This window comes from Lepisosteus platostomus, chromosome 4 (genome assembly GCF_059453375.1).
Source record: "Lepisosteus platostomus isolate fLepPlt1 chromosome 4, fLepPlt1.hap1, whole genome shotgun sequence".
Taxonomy (NCBI): Eukaryota; Metazoa; Chordata; class Actinopteri; order Semionotiformes; family Lepisosteidae; genus Lepisosteus; species Lepisosteus platostomus.
Window position 1 is genome coordinate 1,119,398 of NC_142614.1, and position 9,796 is coordinate 1,129,193.

Consider the following 9,796-nt stretch of genomic DNA (forward strand, 5'->3'; position numbering starts at 1 on the left):
GCAACCAGCATAATGCAAGCTGACCTGAAGTGGGGGCGGGCATGACACTAGGTCATTAAAATATTGCATGGCACCGTTTGCAGTAACCCCTGGATACATTCAGTATCAGTCTTGTGCGGTACAACATGGCTTTCCTGAAGTCAATTGAATTGGTGAAGCAGGTGGCCCAGTGGTGGGAAGGGCTGTCTAGCAGTGCTGGGGCCCTGGGTTCATTTCTGGGTGTGGGGTGCTGAGTGCATGGGGTTTGTATGTTCTCCCTTCTTGTATGTTCGTATAAGTTTCCTCTGGGTGCTCTAGTTTCCTCCCGCAGTCCAAAGCCCTGGTGTGAATGTGTGCTTGTTTGGGTTCGTGTCTGCCCTGCGATAGACTGACGTTTTCAACAGGGTGTCTCCTGGCTTGGTGCTCATGGCTTGCTGGGATAGGCTCCGCCTCCCACTCAACTGTGTTGAATAAAGCTGTTAGAAAATGGTGAATGGATTGAAGTGAAACAATTCATTATCCATCCATCTGATCAGTGATGTCACGAGCTGCTGTGTGTCAGGTTTAGGTGGGCACTGCACTTCAGTAGTGGATAGAGAGAGAGAGAGTCTTTATTATCCCCGCAACAGTGTTGGTGTGCAGACGGACAGAAAAAAAACACAACAACAGCATACTTACATATTTGCACGCGAAATTAATGTATGATTTGAGAGAGAACTTAAATCTATTGGTTTTGGAGTTGGGGAGTCGGTATCTGCGTTCAGATTGGAGTAATTGGAATTCATCGTCACAGATGGATTTTGCTTGACGCAAAACAGAGATTTTCACAAGGCTGCCCGGTTTGTTCTTGATAGGCCCTCCTGTATATAAAGTTGTCAAAGATCCTTTGGACCAAAACTAGTATAGAAATGCAAAATAATTATTACTGAAAAAATGATTCAGCCTGAATTACAGTATTCCCTTCTATCTGTCTGATATCCTCTTTCGAATTCGTTGAATTCCTTTTTTCCTCTGTAACAGACCCCACTGTGTGAGCTTGCTGCGGGTCTGTGTGTGCGTGGCTCCTACCATCACACGCAGGCTGCTCTCACTGCACTCCTTTCCATTCTTTCTCCTGTAACACTAATCATCTCACCACACTCTAGAACCCTCCATGACAGCCCCCTAACGATTCACGTTCGCTGTTCTCTACTCTTGTTCTAGAACATGAGCACACAGCTAGAGCTGCCAGAGTGTTCCCTCGGTCCTGCCCAGCCCGCGTCCCAGGCACACCACAGCTGGAGGTCATCAAACCACCAGCTTCCTCCAGGCACACCGCTGGCAGCCTTCCTCTAGCGGTTCTTTCTTGACCATTTTATAAAATTCTAGTTACAAAAATATATTTATTGATAAACTAATCAGTTCTTTACTGTTCATATGCATTATCTGCCAATTCCTTATCAATCCTGTCCCCTCCTGCTCTTGTGTCAGAACCGATTTCCCTAAAGTCTAATCTTTGTTTTGGATTCTCCCTGTAAAGTTTCAAAGTACACTGTAAAGCATACAAGCAAGTCATTTCTTCATTTCTTCATCAGAATCATTAACAGATGTGTTTTGCATCCCATCCAAATCTTGGTAATCTTCAGGTCTGTTTTTTCTTCCAGTTAGACAAGAATGTCAGATACAGAATCAAAATCCTGGAAGTGCATTACAGGGGTGCCCACTGAACATTGTTAATGTAGACTGTAAAAAAAGGACATTAAGCAAAAAAACATTAAGCGGAAACTTATTTCCCATAAAACATTAAGGAAATAATGGAATATCAAGATAAATGGCACACAGCACCTCTGCTCATTATTGAAAGGAAAGGAACCAGTTTCCTGGGCATGAGTGGTTTGAACCACTGGGCATCAAAGTCACAGGAGTAAATAAGACCGTACAGGCCACAACACAGGCTATACTACAACAATATGCAAGAGTTTTTAAAGAGTGAGGAGCCTGTCTCAGGCCACCTGTGACCATGTGACCATTGAGGTGGGTCCTTCTGTCGCCCCCAGATGAGGCATGAGGCATTGGACAGCCTCGTGCTGCAGGGGGTTTCATTCCAGTGTGCTTCTCTAAATGGGGAACCCCCACTGTCCCAGTGGCAAAGAAAGATGGGACACTAAGGATTTGTGGAAACTATCAATGCACAGACAGCACAGCTGTGAAGCCTGATGTTTACCCTCTCCCCACTGTCTCAGAACTCTTTGTGTCATTGGCTGGAGAGGCAGGGTTCACCTCACTGGACCCAAAACAGATGTAGCAACAGAGGAATCTTGATGAGAAATAGGCTCAATTGTTGTCCATAAACAAAGGGACCTTTTCAGAGTTCATAGCTTGCAATTTGGGGAGCATTTCAGCATTTCATGGACACCTTGCTAGCAGGGATCCCAGATATGCAGCCCTACCTAGATGACATCCTCATCTGTAGAAGGACAGAGCAGGAGCACAATGAAGGCTTGCAGGAAGTACTCCAGAGTTACACCTGCAAGAAGAAAGGTGCATTTGTGCAGCTACAAATTTGGATTTCTTAAGCTTTCAATTAGAAGCTAAGGCACCTGCCCTACAGAAAATTAAAGCAATATAAAACTCAGGACAATACTGAGCTTTTCTGGGATTACCAAACTTTTACGATTGCCTCCTAAGACACAAGGCTACTGTGCTGGAGCCTCTCCACTGCCAGTTGGAAAAAACAGCCACTTGCACAGGTACAGCACATTACAATGCATCATTCTTCTAAGCAGAACAACTGTTTCAAAGAGATGGAGTGTTAGCACATTACAATAGCAGAAAGGCTCTGGCGTTGGCTTGTGATGTATCACCCTGCGGAGTTGGAGTCATGTGAAACCTAATGGACATGAAGCCCCAGGCTGACAGAGGGAGATTTGCTACCAAGGTGGTCAGGCTCTTGATCTAACAACACACCAGTCCAAACTCAACTGCAGGGCTGAGCAGCTCATGGATCGTAGACTGCAAGTGCTGTTAGGTCAACTGCACCCAGACTTTGCAACAGATATTACAGAAAAGCAAGCTCAGAGGGGACAAAAGAGTGGGGGTGTAGCTCACAGATTTGAACCAGGTTCCAGTGCATATCTGTAGTAACTCTGGGAGTCCAAAGTGGGTAGATACAAGGATGGTCACCAGTTGAGCCTGACTGCTCGCGGACTCTGTTGTCAGAGGTCACCATGTCAGTGACCCCTGCTCCAGTCGTGGCCAGTGATAAGGATCAGGATGATTGGACCATTCTGTCCACTCTGTTCCTGTCCCTGTTTCACCAGCAGTATACACCATTATGGATCCTGCCCATCAGAGACATCAGCTTCGTGCTCTGCTGCGGGTGAAGGACTGTGTGAAGTAGGTGGAAGAAGTGTGATGTACTGTGGAAATTTACAATACTTGTTCCGCCCCAACCCAGGGGACTTGGGGGTTTTTATGTTTATGGAGTTCCAGGAAGTGGTTAATTAGCTGATCGTTGCGGAGGTACTGTATGTGTGATTTTTACTTCCACAGTCACAGAATGTCGTAAAGGCGTGTTCCCATACACTTCCCCCAGTATGTGGAATTCTTGTTGTCTCTTTAACTAATATTTTTTGGTGTACTAAATATTAACATTTTACTGTTTTAAGATTTACAAACTGGTTTGTACAGTATATGAATCACAGCTGATTTTGCAATGATAAATGAAAACATACAAGACTTCTATCAGGGACAGGCCGAGAGACAGATGGATGATGCAAGAGGGGGAAATTAATGAGCATTGCACATTGTTTCAATTACAGACGTGGTTCTTGGCTCCTGGCAAAAAAACGTTTTACAAACTGTCCAATTTGGAAGTGAGTGTACAGTTTTCACTCTTCTCACACTTTCCTGCTCCTTCAGTTACTCCAGTAGCAGTTCCCAACCCATCCGCTCGCTTTCACATTACTGTCAATGTAACATCTGATCTCTTTGAGAAATTCAAACCCCTGCCATGCCAGCTCAGAATGGGGCTTCAGGTTGCTATAGGTCATCTGCAGCTGGAGAATGAAAGTGTAACAAAGGGTTGCCTATGAGTTGACTATGGATTTCAGTCAATTAGGAACCTGGAAAAAACATTTTAAAAGCTATGACAGCCTCATTTCTCCACCTCTGATCGTTGGCTCCAATACAATATCCCACCCATCCAATTTCCATCCACTCCTTCCGATTCAGGGTCGCAGGGAGCTGAGCCTATCCTAGCAAGCAACAGGCTGAAGAGGGGGACACCAGGCCATCACAGGGCACAGACGCACACCAGGGCCAGTTTTCCCAGAAGCCAATTACTCTGCCAGAAGATTGGCTTGTTTTTGGACTGAGGAAACCCACACGAACACAGAGAGAGCAGATTTCAGATTTATGCTTCTGAGGCCTGTTGCTTCCTGTCTCCCTCTAGCTCAGTTCTCAAATACAGTTAAACACCATTTGGGCTAATTGGTTAAACCCTGTCTTAATTGGGCTTTTTCTTTTTAATTGCTTAGAGCACACAAGCCATTGGAAAATCAGATATTCTGGAACATAATCAGAAGTTGAAATTTCATCAAATTGTAGAGATTTTTTTAAAGTCTAATGAATGATTAATCTATTGTTTAATTACAGTAGGTAATTGAGTGTTCAGCCACACTGATCCTGGCTTCTACAATGTGGTCTCCATAGATTTCAACTTCATTCAATTGTTAAAGCAATTTGTCACACGTGCACATGATCTGCTGTGCTGGGGAATTCCTGGAGCAGATTGGCTGCTGTGTGTCACATTGGGGCTGTGCTGGTGATGAACTGGGTTCTCTTCTTTACATGAAACCTCTTTAAGGTGAAGAAGACTGCTGAATTTAAGGAATCATGTGTCTGACTAGGACTCTTGCCCTGTATGAGGTGCCACAAAATTGTATGTTCGTGTGGGGAAAAGCAGGAGAAAAAAGACACTTTACATATTTTTGAGAATAAGTAATTAAAAGTAGAATTTGTTTTACCAGAATTAATAAATCTGTAGTAAATTCTGGAAAAGGGATGAATTCTTATTTTAAGATGATTGCGCAACAAAAGATTTTCCCTCAATTATTTCTAGATCACGTACAAACAAGCAGCAGAGGACTTGGGAGACAATAATAATCCTCATGGAACGTCCGATCTATTTCTTGTTTATTTAGTTGTTGTTAGAACACTTTCTCAGACTGAACTGTAGGAATTACCATTCCACAATAAGGCATTAGGAAGGGTGCAACACCTGCATTAAGCACAGACATGTTCCAAAGAAACAGAAACTGGAATTTATTGTTTTTTCGATATTTTGAAAAAAATAAACCAGCAGTTGCATCATGGTGTTAGCTTCAGAAAGATGCCCATGCTCTCTTTTACAGTTTTCTCTTCCCAGAATTCACACTCACAAGCTTCATTCACCATTTTTCAGTCCTGAGAGTTCCAGTCAGTCAGGAGAGACAGCACTGACAGGATCAAACTCATGAGCAGCCTCCTGTGAAGCTTGTGATGCCACTGCGCCATTTGGGAAAATTAAATGAATATCAGATGATGACTTCAGATGGTGTTATCTGGATTACAGTGCTCAGCCTATGGTACCTGGAAACAGCACTAGAAGTTTCAAACCACTTCTCTTCTCCTTACCTACATTGTATACATATATAGAGTATTTTAATCTTTTCTCATCACCTTCAGAAAATTGAAAGCAAAAATTGAATGACTTGAAACATCAAGTTTCCTTGTGAGGATCTGTTGCAGATGATTACTCTTCCGTCTCACTGTGATTTGTCAGCTGATGTCTACCTTTCCTCTGGCTTGCAGCTACTGCGGTTTTGTCGGACGAGGTGGCAGTGGAGGCTCACTTAATTTCACATCCAAAGGTATATTGTGACTAGACTGAGCCTGCAGTCAAGGTGCCCTCTCATGATGTAAAAACAAGGTGACTGGCCTTCCTGAGCAAAGTGAGCCAAGGGAGATCCTGAAGTAGCAGTGGCATGAGGATGGTGGTCATGCTTTTCTGCACCTTCCAGCTACTGTCTAGAGCCAGTGCACTAACCCTCTGTGGATGTCACTGTGGTTGAATCCCAATCTAAATTGAAGAATTTGGGGGTTATATTTGATCCAGGCTTAACATTTGATCCACATGCAAAATATTGTAAAAACATAATTCTTCCGTCACAGAAGTATCGCCAGACTACATCCTATGTTGTCTATGACTGTAGCAGAAGAGCTGGTTAACACATTCATCTTTTCCAAACTTGATAATTGCAATGCCCTACTTGCTGGGGTACCTTAATCCACACTAAAACAAACTTTAGAAAATAATTGCACACTAAAAAACTGGACAAAGTATGTCCAGAATTTGTCAGCCAGAATCCTGACCAGGTCTAGTGTAAGTGGTCACATTACTCCTATCCTGGAATCGTTGCACTGGCTTCCTGTCAGGCTTTGTGTCGACATCAAAATCCTCCTGCTCAAGTGGCTACTTGGCTTGGGCACCTCAGTACCTTTCTGACTGCATTGCTATTTTTATATTTCGGCGTTTGAAAGAATTAGAATTGAGTACATTTCAAACCACAATGAAAGAAAAATGTACACGTTTTTACATTTTACATCACAAAATAGACACAATTTCCAGATATGTGCAGCACCCTGTTGCTGTCATTGCCTGCAGTTCAGAATGGGGCAACCAAAGTTCTGGTGACCTGAAGCAGGCCTATTGCATGGTAAACAAGCAGGTTCGTGGATAGATCTCTTTTAATCCCATAGAAATATTGTTTTCAACTTTGAGACGGTTTTACAGACAAATACAACTTACTCGTTCACTCTGCATGAAGATCACATTTGAACATTTCTGCAGTGTAATGTCTGCTGCACAACCTGTATTTATTATCATCCCATATAGGCTTGAATCTTGTACTACTGCATTTCAAATCCTTCGTGTCCTTTGTGCAAATTTTATTTCCTATCTTAGTTACTATTTTTGTTTGTTTTACTGTTTTTGTTTGTTTTGTTTTTGTTTGTTTGTTTTTTCATTTTCCTGTAAAGTGCTGTAAAGTGCTGTAAAGTGCTTTTTAATGATACTACATGAGAAGGTGGGCCACTGCTTGGGCCCGTGCTGAGGGGGCCTGGCTGGGCCGGCGCTGCAGCTCTGGCCTCTGGGAGCAGGACATGCGGAAGGGGAGCCACTGACGGTGTGGGGGGACATCACTTACAGTTTCCTACTATTTTTGACACAATTGAAATCATTAGGTTGATTCACAAAAAAGCATCTGAAAAATAGGGGGAATTTTCCCAAAAAGTAAATTACTTAAAAAATAGGTGGCATTGTTTAAATCTGTGAGTACCAAAATATTGGCTTTAGGTGGACATTTTGAGGACTTTCAGTAGAGTGGACTTTAAAATAGTGAAGGCAGATGAAGTGAGAGAGTTCAGACTGAGGGACCTGGACCACCCTCAGCTGGCCCTCCTTCTGTCAAGACACGACTTCATTCCGGGGTATTTACTGTCCGGAACATCAGGACAATCGCTCTGAGGACCTCTATTTTATGTCTCACCCAAAGGACTGCACCTTTTTTACAGTATAGTGTCTCCGTCACTATACTGAGGCATGAGCGCAGGGTGAGAGCTCCCTACTGATCCCACTAACCAGCAGCAATCTTAGCTTTGCCAGGAGGCCTCTCAGCCAGGTAGTGGCCAAGCTCACACACTGAAGGCTCGGCTTCAGTTGGCTGCTAGTTCTGAGTTTCAGAGTGATATAGCTGGTGACAATAATCTTTTCTAAAGAGGTAAATGCAGAACCTTTCAGCTAACGTAAAATATTCCATTTAAGTTTTGATTTTGGGAGACAAAAACTGTCTGCCTTTCAAGTTGCCAAGGAAATGATAACCCTCCAGACAGAGGAGAAGAATGCTTTGGCAAAATGGGAAATATCTTAACATGAAGAGACAAGGGAGGGAATGAAAAAGAAGTCAAGCTTTTTGAGTCATAAGTAGAAACTCCCACATAGAGGTTAAATTCTAGAAGAATCAGAGGAAAAACAGTTTTTAAAATATTTGCAATGTTGCCAAAATATCTACCATGACATATTGTACATTGAAAACCAGGACAGATTCCAAGTGTGAAGGTAACCTGGAATGAAACCCCAGGGGCAGCTGGTCCGCCAGCTAGAGCAAGTTTCCAAGAGGTATGACGTGGCAATGTGTCCCTCTGTCAGGGGAATCCCCGTGTTGAATAAATGTACAATCTATTTGCCAGTCTAAAAGCAAATTTCAAGGCTGATAAGCAGAACAGATTTCAGAGATTAGGTATCTATCAATCACACACACATGATGTGGCAGTGCAGCTGGACACAGCCACAGGGGTGGGGCTTGGGCTGAGCCCAGGTGCAGGGGGCCGGGGACCGACTGGTGGGGGATCGACTGCTGCGCTCGGGAGGGAAGGTGAAGTAAAAAGTGATGCTAATAGAATAACTGATTACTGGCTGGTGGGGCTTCGATAGCCCTAGCTGGTCAGCAGCGAGAGAAAAAAGGCAAAGACGTGTCCCGGGTGACAAAAGGAAAGGGGCTGCATGGCAAAGCTCCAGCCTCCAGGGAAGCCGCCCACCGCAGTGGCTGAGCCTTGGAGCAGGGGGTGCCGCCCTCTCGGCTGCAGTGTGGATTCCTGTTCCCGAGCTCCCGCGCAGGCCTGGGGGGCAGCCCGCTGAGGAGCCAGGAGCACAGGCCAGCGAGCCCAAGGCAGGGTGGGCTTACCTCCCTTTCCCAGCACCGCAGGCCCGTGCCGACACACGCTGGTTCATCACTTCACGGCGAAACAGATATGGGAATTAAAGTGTCAAAAGCTTGAGGGCACAGGCTTCCTGTCGGCGTCCTGACCAGCTGCGTCTGGGGCTCAGAGCACCTCGTCATCCCGTTTTTATTCCCCGTCCCAGTACCGGATCTGGGTCTGTTTTTAAACTCTGTTCTGTCCCGTCTCAGCTGGATCACCCCATTTGGACTTTTGGATTTCCCCCCTGGGCTCCTTGGACGTGTTCGCCCTGGCCATGCCCCCCCAATGACTGCCACCTATTGACACTGTCACACCTGGAGCAAGTGGACCCGTGCCCACTACCGATGACACTGTCACTGGTTCTATCCATATAGGAAAGGCTGACAGTATGTGTTACCATCCATCAGAAGTGTGACCATCCGAAGGCAATGAAACTGTAGCACAAAAATATCGACAATATTCTCAGAAAAAGAAAGAAACAGTATTCAGCCTCTGGTAAAAATAAAACCAGAAATACTGTATATACTCAGAAAATAATATGACTGCAACATGTTCTAACTGGAAGAATAAAGGCTGTTGTCAAGAAAAGCCCCACCCTCTGAGTTCTCTGAAGAAGAATACTTGTTGCCTAGAATGGTTCTCAAACAGTCAACCTATAAAAGTTGTACTCCAAGTGTAAAGACTGGCACGGGCTGTGTTCTAGGACAGCTAAAATATACACTGATGGAAAAAAGAAACGCAACAGTTTCTGGAAAGAGAATACTACAGTTATAGCTTATGTACTTTCACAAAAAGATGTCAATGTGTTTTAAGCCCTCTGACCAGCAATACAGCTTGTGCAGTGAGGCATTGTAACTTGCCAATCACACGGAAGCTCGTTAGGTGCACTTTTACCCAACGAGGTCCAGGTGGAACAATGCCTGATCAGGTCACCTTTTAAAAGGTCTTAAATTCAAAGCTTAGGTCACTGCATGAAAAGAATCACACTTAGTCAGTTTTCTGTGCATTCCATAATGCCTCGATGTCACCAGAAGCAAGG